We start from the raw sequence: 11026 nt of genomic DNA, 5'->3' as shown, positions 1-11026 counted from the left end.
TGTGTGTGCTGGTGAGCTCCAGGGAGTTATCTCCAGCCCAGACTTCGCCCCGGAACTCGGAATTCACAGAGCCAAGACCACACTCAGCATCTCTCCTGGATATCATGCCGCCTAACAGGCATCTAACTGGAATTTGTCCAGATCCAGACGCTAAACCCACTCCTCCCACAGCCTTGTCTACCTCCACTGAGGCACCGCCATTCTTTCCGTTACTCAAATTTTTCTTGGAGTCATCCATGCCTTCGGCATCAGTCTGTTTGGGAAACCACAGCACCTCGTGTTTTTTTGTTTTTGTTTTTGTTTTTGTTTGGCCATGCCACATGCCATGGCGGGATCTTAGTTCCCCAACCAGGGATGGAACCCTCGCCCCCTGCAGTGGAAGCTCGGAGTCTTAACCACTGGACCGGCAGGGAAGTCCCATCAGTTATTTTAACAGAGTTTAATATAAATCATTTAGCAGGTACTAGAGAACTGAAAAGGCACAAGGGTGGCATGAAGTAGCGCGGAGGTCAGGGCAGGAAGCAGCCACCCGCCCTCGGCTGGGGGCACAGAGAGAAGGGTCAGGCTCACCTGAACCCACAGCCTGTGAGAAGGGGCCCACAGAGCCGGGCCTCCGAGGAGAGAGCCACAGGCAGCATGCGCGGGTACCTCTGGGGGGGCCCCGTGAGGCTGGCTCTGGGGGTGCAAGGAAAAGTGGGATATCGGAACCAGCTATCGTTGCGGTGTCACAGATGGGAAGGGAAATCAACACACAAGATGGACTCCTCCCTCCCCAGCCTTGTGTCACCCCCTGGCACCCCCTTCCAGCAGAGCGTAACGTGGAGCACGCTGGCCAGGCTGAAAGGTGGTCTGCCGAGAAACTCGAACTTAAGAACCAGCACAGTCCACCTCTTTGGCCACTTAGCCTCCATCATCTTTTTTTTTGGTTATCTTGTTTGTCTGTTTTGTTTTTAACATCTTAATTGGAGTATAATTGCTTTACAACGGTGTGTTAGTTTCTGCTGTAAAACAAAGTGAATCAGCTATATGCATACATATATCCCCATATCCCCTCCCTCTTGCGTCTCCCTCCCACCCTCCCTATCCCACCCCTCTAGGTGAACACAAAGCACTGAGCTGATCTCCCTGTGCTATGCGGCTGCTTCCCACTAGCTATCTATTTTACATTTGGTAGTATATATATGTCCATGCCACTCTCTCACTTTGTTCCAGCTTATCCTTCCCCCTCCCCGTGTCCTCAAGTCCATTCTGTACGTCTGCATCTTTATTCCTATCCCGCCCCCAGGTTCTTCAGAACCATTTTTTTTTTTTTAGATTCCATATATATGTGTTAGCATACGGTATTTGTTTTTCTCTTTCTGACTTACTTCATACTCTGTATGACAGACTCTAGGTCCATCCACCTCACTACAAATAACTCAATTTCATGAAACAACAGAAATTTATTCTCTCACAGTTCGGGAGGCCAGAACTCTGAAATCAAGTGTCAGTGGGGTTCAGACCACAGAAGACACTTGAGGGAGAATCTGGATGCCCCACGCCTCTCTCCTAGCTTCCAGCGGTTGCTGGCAATCCTTGGCATCCCTTCGTCTTGTAGACGCATCACCCCAATCTCTGCTTCATCTTCTCATTGCCTTCCTCTCTATGTCTCTGGATTCTTCTGTGTCTATTCCTCTTCTTATAAGGACACCAGTATTGGATTTAGGGCCCATCCTAAATCCAGTATGTCATCTCAAGATCCTTAATTTTACTACATCTACAAAGATTCTATTTCCAAATAAGTTCTCACTCACTGGTACTGGGGTTTAAGACTTCAACCCATTACAGTGACCATATTAAGACAAATCAGATCTTGTCACCCTCTGCTCAAAATCCTCCAATGTTCCATCCTACCCTGAGTAAAATCTGCACTCCTACACAACCTGGACACTCCGCTGCTCTGACCTCCCCTCCTACTTCTCTCACCTTCCTCCCCCCACAGAAGCTCCTCTGTCCCTCAGCCCTCCACTCACAAGCCAGCCTCAGGTCTCTACACGTGCTGCTCCTCCGTGTGGACCATTCTCCCCCCAGATATTCCCATGGTTCTCTCTCTCTTACATTCTTCAGACCTTTATTCAAAAGTCACCTTCTCGGGCTTCCCTGGTGGCGCAGTGGTTGAGAATCTGCCTGCCAATGCAGGGGACACGGGTTCGAGCCCTGGTCTGGGAAGATCCCACATGCCACGGAGCAACTGGGCCCGTGAGCCACAGTTACTGAGCCTGCGCGTCTGGAGCCTGTGCTCCGCAACAAGAGAGGCCGCGATGGTGAGAGGCCCGCGCACCGCGATGAAGAGTGGTCCCCACTTGCCACAACTAGAGAAAGCCCTCGCACAGAAACGAAGACCCAACACAGTCATAAATAAATAAATAAATAAATAAATAAATAAAAAGAGGGAAAAAAAAAAAAGTGCTGGAAAAGAGGCATCTTTCTCTTTAAAAAAAAAAAAAAAAAAAAAAAAAAAAAAAAGTCACCTTCTCAGTAAGACTTCCACTAACCACGCTGCGTAAAACTGAACCCCCCTCCTCATTTCCTACTGCATTTTTTTTGCCATAGCACTTAGCAATACAACATACTATAAATTTTAAGGTTTATCACTTTATGTCTCCTGCCATTAAAATGTAAGCTCCCTGACGACAAGCGTTTTTTTTTTTTTCTTTTCAATCTCATTCACTGCTATACCTGAAGCACTTAGAATACTGCCTGGTACCTACAGGCCCTCAGTAATTATACTTGAAAATGCAGCATATATAATTGGAATTGCACAAAAGAGAGTATATTGAAATTCCTATGTTCACAGGGCATGGTCCTAGAGTAGCACCAAAAATAGCAAGCATATCGGTAGGTGAAAACATATGTTTTTGCATCCCAGCAAATCACATTTTGGCGTGTCTGATTCACCTTGTCCTGATGATTTCTAATGATACCAAAACAGAATGCATAGTTGTCACCAATGGAGTAAAATAGCTTGAAACTTTTCTAAAATGCAAGTAATAAAAACCAGTTTTGATTAACAAAGACAGAGGAAAGGCTGAATACATTCTATTCTCTCTATAGAAAATAATGTTACAAGATTTTGTCATATAGAAAGGCAATCAAAGAGTATTCAGCAAAAAAAAATTTTTTTAGAAAAAAAGCATTTTAGATATGTGTCAGAGATTAATTAATAAAAATTCATTTTTCTGGATTATTTTACTTTTGCAGTCTCTGTTAGCTTTTTTAAATGACTTCATTAACTACTGTATTGAGATATAATTGACAGGAAATAAACACATATTTAGAGTGTACAGTTTGACAAGTTTTGGCATTGTTATATGCCCATGAAATTATCACCCACAAGTTAGTGAATCACATCATACATAAGATAGTGAATATAGCCACCACCCTCAAAACTTTCCTTGGGACCCTTTACAAACCATCCTTTCCTGCTCTTTGGTAGGTTGTGGTTTATTTTCATTCAATTTAAAATACTTCCTAATTTTCCTTTTGATTTCTTCTTTGACCCATTTAGAGGTATGCTTTTCAGTTTCCAAAGATATGGAAGTTTTCCAGAGATCTTTCTTTTGTTGGTTTCTTATTTAATTCCATTGTGACCAGAGAACGTGCACTGAGCAACTTGAATCCTTTTAAATTTACTGAGACTGCTTTTCCTGCTGTAGAATATGGTCTCTTTTGGCTAATGGACTGTGAAAAGAATGTGAATTCTGCTGATGTTAGGTGGCGTGCTCTCTAAATATCTAAGTTGAGTTGGTTGATGGTGTTGATCAGGTCTTCTAGATTCTTACTGATTTTCTTATTTTCTCTACTTATTCTATTGATTATTGAGGGAGGGGTACTGAAATCTCTAGTTATAATTGAAGATTTGTTTATTTCTCTTTGCAGTTATATTAGTTTTCATGTATTTTAGAGCTTTGTTATTAGGTACATAATACTTAGGATTTTTATGTCCCCTTGATGAACTGGCTCCTTCATCACTAGGAAATGATATTCCGTATTTCTGGTAATACTCTTTACTCTGAAATCTACTTTTTCTGATATTAATACAGCCACTACAGCTTTATTTTGATTGAGATTAACATGGTAAGCTTTTCCCATCCTTTTACATTTAACTTATTTTGTGTCTTTATATTTAAAGTGTGCTTATTGCAGGCAATGTATAATTAGTTCTTAGTTTGCTTCTTTATTCAATTTGATAATCTCTGCCTTCTAATTGGAGTGTTTAGACTATTTATATTTCATATGATGACTGATAAAGTTAGTTTTAAATCTATCTTATTGTTATTTGTTTTCTATTTGTCCCATCTGTTCTTAATTCTTTCCCCCTATTTTACTGGTTCCTTTTAGATTGTGTACTTTTTAAAATTCATTTTATCTCCTGTGCTGGCTTATTAATTATAACTCTTTGTTATCTTATTTTAGTGGCTGCTTTGGGGGATTATATTATACATCTTTAATATATCATGGTATACTTTCAAGTCATATTATATCACTTTATGTAGTGTATAAGAGCCTTACAATGGTGTATTTCTAGTTCTTCCCTCTAGGCCTTTATAACGTATGTTTTCATGCATCCTACTTATACATATGCTATAAAACTCACAATTAATTGTTATTATTTTTGTTTAAACAGCCAATTATCTTTTTTTGGTTAGAGCTTCATTGAGATATAAATCACATACTATACAATTCACCCTTTGAAAGTGAACATTTTGATGGTTTTTAGTATATTCACAAAATTGTTCCATTATCACCACTAATTCCAGGACATTTTTATCACCCCCAAAGGAAACCCCATACCCTTTAGCCAATAACTCCCCAATCTCCCATCCCTCCAAGCTCAAGGTAACCACTAATCTACTTTCCATCTCTATAGATTTGCCTATTCTAGACATTTCATATAAGTAGAATACATAATATGTGGTCTATTGTGACTGGCTTCTTTCACTCAGCATAATGTTTTCAAGGTTCATTCAAGTTGTAATATGTATCAATATTTTATTCATTTTTATTCCTGAATAATATTCCCTTATATAAATATACCACCTTTTTTATCCAGTCATCAGTTGATGGACATTGGATTGTTTCCACTTTGGGGCTATTACGAATAATGTTGATGTAAACACTCTTGTGCATGTCTTTGTGTGGACATGTTTTTATTTCACTTGGTTATGTACCTGGGAGTAAAATTGCTGGGTCATATAGTAACTCTATGTTTAACCATTGGTGGAACTGCCAGACTGCTTTCCAGAAGAGCTGCACTATTTTACATACCTACCAGCAGTGGTCCAGTTTCCAGTGTATGAAGGTTCCAATTTCTCTACATCCTCATCAATACATGTTATTATTCATCTTTTTTTACAATAGCTACCCTAGTAATATTTAATTGTGGTTTTGATTTGCATTTGCCTGATGACAAATAATCAGTTATCTTGCAAATAGATTTAAATGTAAGATAAACTCATATATTTACCCATGTAATTATCACTTCCAATACTTTTCAATCCTTTTTGTAGATCCATATTTCCATCTAGTATCATTTTTCTTCTGCCTGACAGACATCCTTTAATATTTCTTGTACTGGAAGCCTGTTAGTGATAAATTCATTCAGCATTTGTATGTCTGTAAAAGGCTTTATTTTGCCTTCATTCTTGAAAGATATCATTGCTCGGTATAAAATCTTGTGTAAACAGTTTTTTTTTCTTTCAGTTCTTTAAACATGTCACTCTACTGTCTTGTGTTTTGCTTGTGGTTTTTTTTGTTGTTGTTCTTGCTGGAGTTTTTTTTGGTTTTGTTTTTTGGTTTTGTTTTGTTTTGTTTTGTTTTTTCTGATGAGAAGCCTGCTGTCATTATTTTCCTTGTTCCTCTGACTATAACTTGTCATTTTTCCTCTAAGTTGCTTTGAATATTTTCTCAGCAATTTGATTATGGTGTGCTTTGATGTAGTTTTCTCCAGTGTTCTTGTGCTTGGGATTCATTACGTTTCATGTAGTTTTAATGAGATTTGGAAAATTGGGGACCAATTTTTTTCAAATAATTTTTCTTTGCCCACTTCCTTTTCAGGATCTCTGATTGCTCATGTGTAGGCCACTTGAAGATGTCCCTCAATATATGGATATTCTGTTCATTTTCTTAAATTATTTTTCCCTGTTTGCTTCACTTTAAAATGGCTAAATATTGCTATGTCTTCAAGTTCACTACTCTTCTATGATGTCTAATCTGCCATCAATTCTCTCTAATGTATTGATATTTTTCACTGTAGGTATTGTAGTTTTCATCTCTAGAGATTTAATTTGTATTTTTTATAATTTTCACGTTTCTATTTACCTTAAACATATGTCATACAGTTATAATAGCTGTTCTTATGTCCTTGCCTACCAATTCTAACATCTGTGTGAGTTCTAGTTTGATTGTGATTGATCTTTCTCCTTATTATGGTCATACTTTCCTGCTTATTCGCATACCTGGTAACTTTTTTATTGGATGCCAGTCATGAATTTTTCTTGTTGGCTGTTGGGTATTTTTGTGTTGCTGTAGATATTTTTGGTTTTTTCCTGGGATGCAGTTAATTTACTAGGAAATAGCTTGATTCTTTTTCACCTTGTTTTTAAAAAATTTTTTAGGTGAGAGCAGACCAGTCTTTAGTCTAGAGCTAATCACTTCCTACTACTGAGGCAATTTACTTCTGAGTATTCTACCTTATGTTTCAAGAATCATGAAGGTTTCCAGTCTGGCTGGTGGGAAGAGGTACTATTCTTGACCTTGTACAAACACAAGGTACTGTTCCTTCTAATCCTTTCGTATGATTCTTTCTCCAGCCTTGTGTAGTTTCCTCACACACATGCATTGATGAGTGCTCTGTCAAATACTTAAGGGGAACTCTCTGCAGATCTCTGGAATTCTCTCTCTTTCTATAGCTCTTTCTTCTCCAGGACTCTGTTTATGAATTCTAGCTATCTTTTCCCCAGACTCTCAGCTCAACCTCCCAATTCAGGTAGTCTACCAGGTTCTACCTGGATTTCCCTTCTTTGCACTATCGCCTAGAAGCTATAAATGAAGTAAGGTAGGGAGATTGTAAGGTTTATTTCATTTGTTTCCCATTTCTTAGGGATCATTGTCCTTTGCCTCTTGATATCCAGTGTCTTGAAAAGTCATTGTTTTATATATTTTGTCCACTTTTTCTGATGGTGTTGTTGGTTGTATCAGTAAATGTGGTCCCTGTTACTCTATCTTAGCCAAAAATGGAAGCCTCTGTCAGTTCTTTAAGATTCTCAACTTGTCATGATTTCTTTTCTCATTCTAAATAAATATTCACTTTTCTACTTAATTTTTATTTGTCATTTTGTATTCTTTTTCTTAAAGAGGGTCCCATACTCAGGTTCTTGAGGTAAACACCTGGGTTGGAATTCTGCCTGCAACACTGACTAGCACTGTGACCTTGAGAAGCCTCTGTACTTTAGTTTCCTCATCTATAAAACCAGGACAATAATTGAACCTACTTCAGGATGTTGAGTATCAAATAAATTTTTACATATAAACCACTTATATGCAAAGAACCTAGAAGATAGAAACCACTCAATAAATGTTAGTTATTGCTCTTGTTGTTATTTGAGTATCATCAATATATAGGTGGTACTATAATTTATGGAACCACCCATAGAGAGTGTGAAGGCTTAGGATGGAAGACCCCTATATAAGAGGTGAGAGCAGAGAAAGAGTAGGTCACAAAAGAAATAGAGTAGTGGCCAGAGAATGGGATAATTAATGGAACATCTTGTGACATCGACTCTGGAGTCTCAGATGTTTTGTTGGCTTATTTTGTTCTTCTTACTTTGTGATTCTTGGTCATGTCCTATATTGGTAAGGGTGACACGTGGTAGGTTTCCACAATGAAGACTAGGCTTCAGGTGTGCTTCCTTCCCTCTATATAGTCACGGGCATCAGCTTGGTTGGAAATATAACCAGTCACATGGATAAACAAATAATTGAAATACCTCCGGAAAAAGTTTGTCAATGGTTGTAGCTGGAGACAGAAAGGTCAGACACGGTCAGAAGGTTACTTCACAATGATTTCCTCATTCCTTACAAAGAATTATAAAAGCATGAGGTCTTGCCCCAGCCCTAGGGTTCGACTGGAAGAAGAACCTTTGTCCCCCTAGGTTTGGCTTCGAGTGAGCCAGTTCCCCATGGGGGACATGGGGTTGTCAGACAGCATACCCTCATCCTGCAGAAACAGCTCCCAAGGGGGGCTTCTTTCACAGCACCTCTCTCTGCTGCGCACCATCCAGCCTCAGAATTTCTCAGTACCCGGAGAAACCCCTGCCCAACATGTCAGTATAATCCTGGGGAGCATTTTCAGTGGGTACATGAGCTTCCAACCATTTCATTCCTTAAACAGCAGAAATCTCAACTCTTCCCAGGAGTCTGTGCATTGGCTCAGAAAAGGGCCCTCCCTGCTGCTTCCATTCCCCCAGACCCCCTGGCACAAGACAGCTAAGGCACCTGGTCATCCCTTAGCACCCTCCTCAGTCTATGGGGGGGTCCCCTGGAGAGGCAGGGACTCATGTCCCCGGAGCTACATCTCAAGTCCCCACTTTCTGCTCCCCAGACAGGCTGGCATATGAGCTTCTTTCCAGCCTTTTCCCTCTGGGCAGCTTCTGGCTTACTTGACCTATTTTCCAAAAGCTCAAGACAGAGGGCATAGAAAAGCACTGCCTCACTAGGGGCTGTGCTGTGTCCCAGTTACAGAGCCGAACTGCAAAGCAAATTACCACCTTTTAGCAGCCCCACACCTCACAGACTTAATGGTTGATTCTAATTAATGATCAGCTTGTGTTTCTTTCTTTTCTTTCCCTAGAGTAAGAGAAAAACAAAGTACTTTACTTTCAGTAGATTCTAGATTCTGTATTTATAAATACCATTAGAGGCGCTACGTTTTCTTAATGACAGGCAAAGTCAAGATTTCCTCCATTCACCCAACCAGGACAGAGCTATTTCTCCTTTCATTATTAGGAAGTTTTCTCCCCTCTCCATCTCCAGCTCAGTGCCCTGGGTCTCTAGGTACATGGTAGTTACTCAAGAAATATTCATTAGTTGAAAGAATGGATGAATGGATGGATGGATGGATGGATGGATGGATAGAAAAATGTCTCTCCATCGTTATCTACCAGGGTGCCTTCCCAGCTTGAGAGAGAGCCCTCACGGTGCTTCCTGGCAGCTCTTTTTCAGGGGCCCACTAATCAAAGGGGCCTCTCTTAAGCCTATTTGGAGATCATACAATAGAATTTAATAATGAAGACACCGTTATTTACTTCTTTGTTTTGCAGAGAGCTGGATGAAAACCCGGCTTCCCTGGGCGCTGGGTAGAATTTCTCCATGAATGGTTGGCCAGTTTTGTGTTTCCATCACAGCTCAGCTCTGTCAGGCACCTTGGCTTCCACTTGGTGCTGGAACGGCTGTGCACAGCCGGGGGCCAGATAGGAGTTTAAATGACTCCTCTGGGGCTCTGCTTTGTTATGAGGTTGCTGGATTTTGTGGTCTTTTTAGAAGTCTTGGCAGCTGCTAGCTCACTCTAGAAGCTATCCTTCCTCGGACATTCCAGGATGCCACCCCCCCTCTGAGAACTCCGCTAAGACGAGGGCCTGGGCTACTGACCCCTCAGAGTGTGGGAGGCCAGGTGCTCAGCTTTACAAAGCCAGGCCAAACTTCACTAGCGCGGCTCAGTGACTAACTCTCCTGATCTCCCAGCCCCTCCGGTCCATTCTTCCCTTCCCTGGAGCCAAGCCAGGCTTCTGGAGGCAGTTTCCCCCCTCTTCACAGATCCTCTAATTAACACTTCATCTTTCCTCTTTTCCTCTGCTCCAGTTCCATCCGCAGCTTCCCAATCACAGCATTAAAAACCACAGGTCTGATCCCGCTCCTGAGACGGCGTACCCGAGAGGGCTTTGAGCCAAGAGAAGACGGGCTCGTGGTCACGAGAAGCAGAAGGAGCCTCCCTGGGATGAAAAGAGGCCATGTCTGTGGCTCGCAGTGTTTGGCTGGGAAAAGTGCCCTCACGATAGTTGCTGCTGGGATATTAATTAAAGTGACTCCCCACACACTGCTTATTAGTGGCAAGGGAAAAAAGACCAAAAGAGCAGCCAGAATGAAGAAATTGTACAACACCTGGACCAGGTCCAAATGAACATCATCTGTGCGGGGCGGATCACATTGTATGCCTCCAGACACCCTGGACAGGACTCACATCACCTGAGATTGTATAACCTCAGTCTAACCAGGACGAAACGCCAGACAAGCACACGATGAAGAGCGTGCTATCGAAACCACATGGTGTGTGGTGCTCACTTCGGCAGTAAATATAGTAAAATTGGAACAATATGAAGAAGATCAACATTGCCCCTGCACAAGGATGGAACACAGATATGTGAAGATTAAAAAAAATGGTGCGTGTGAGGGGAAGAGGGGATCAATGTCATAAAAGCCAGATTAAAGGAGGCTAAAAGACATGACAACAAAATCCAAGACCTGTCCCCACACTGGATCCTGTGCTGGAAGGCGGAATGCTAGAAAGGACACTGATAAGTCATCTAACAAAATCGATATATGGAGGGGAGATTAGATAAACGTACTTTGTCAGGTATTAAATCATGTTATGGAGTATTGCCATTCTTAGGAAATACGCACTGAAACATTTAGGGGTAAAGGGCCATGAAGCAGGTAACTTACTCTCAAACTGTTCAGAAAAACATTATATTATACTTATTATAATAGATATAGAGATGTATATTATATATATGTTATATATAATTTTTTCTTAACCATTATATGTATGTGTGTGTGTGTGTGTGTGTGTGTGTGTGTGTTTTCTTATATATATATGGAGAGTGGAGAAACATGCAAATAATAAAGCAAGTAGAGAAAAATGATGACAATATAGGGGCTCTTGTACTATTTTTATTTTTGCAAGTTTTTTGTAAGAATGAAATTATTCCAA

General features: G+C 40.7%; 1 non-coding gene across 1 annotated transcript; it reads left to right on the top strand.

The window, feature by feature from the left end:
- The first annotated feature begins 10373 nt into the window (after window positions 1–10373).
- On the top strand, window positions 10374–10476 carry LOC114238069 (U6 spliceosomal RNA). Its single transcript, XR_003623497.2, has one exon. It is a non-coding gene; the product is annotated as a U6 spliceosomal RNA (small nuclear RNA).
- The last annotated feature ends 550 nt before the right edge of the window (window positions 10477–11026 follow it).

The sequence above is a fragment of the Balaenoptera acutorostrata genome, chromosome 8, assembly GCF_949987535.1.
Source record: "Balaenoptera acutorostrata chromosome 8, mBalAcu1.1, whole genome shotgun sequence".
Taxonomy (NCBI): domain Eukaryota; kingdom Metazoa; phylum Chordata; class Mammalia; order Artiodactyla; family Balaenopteridae; genus Balaenoptera; species Balaenoptera acutorostrata.
Note: the sequence above shows the minus strand (reverse complement) of the source record. Positions and strands in the feature narration are given on the sequence as shown.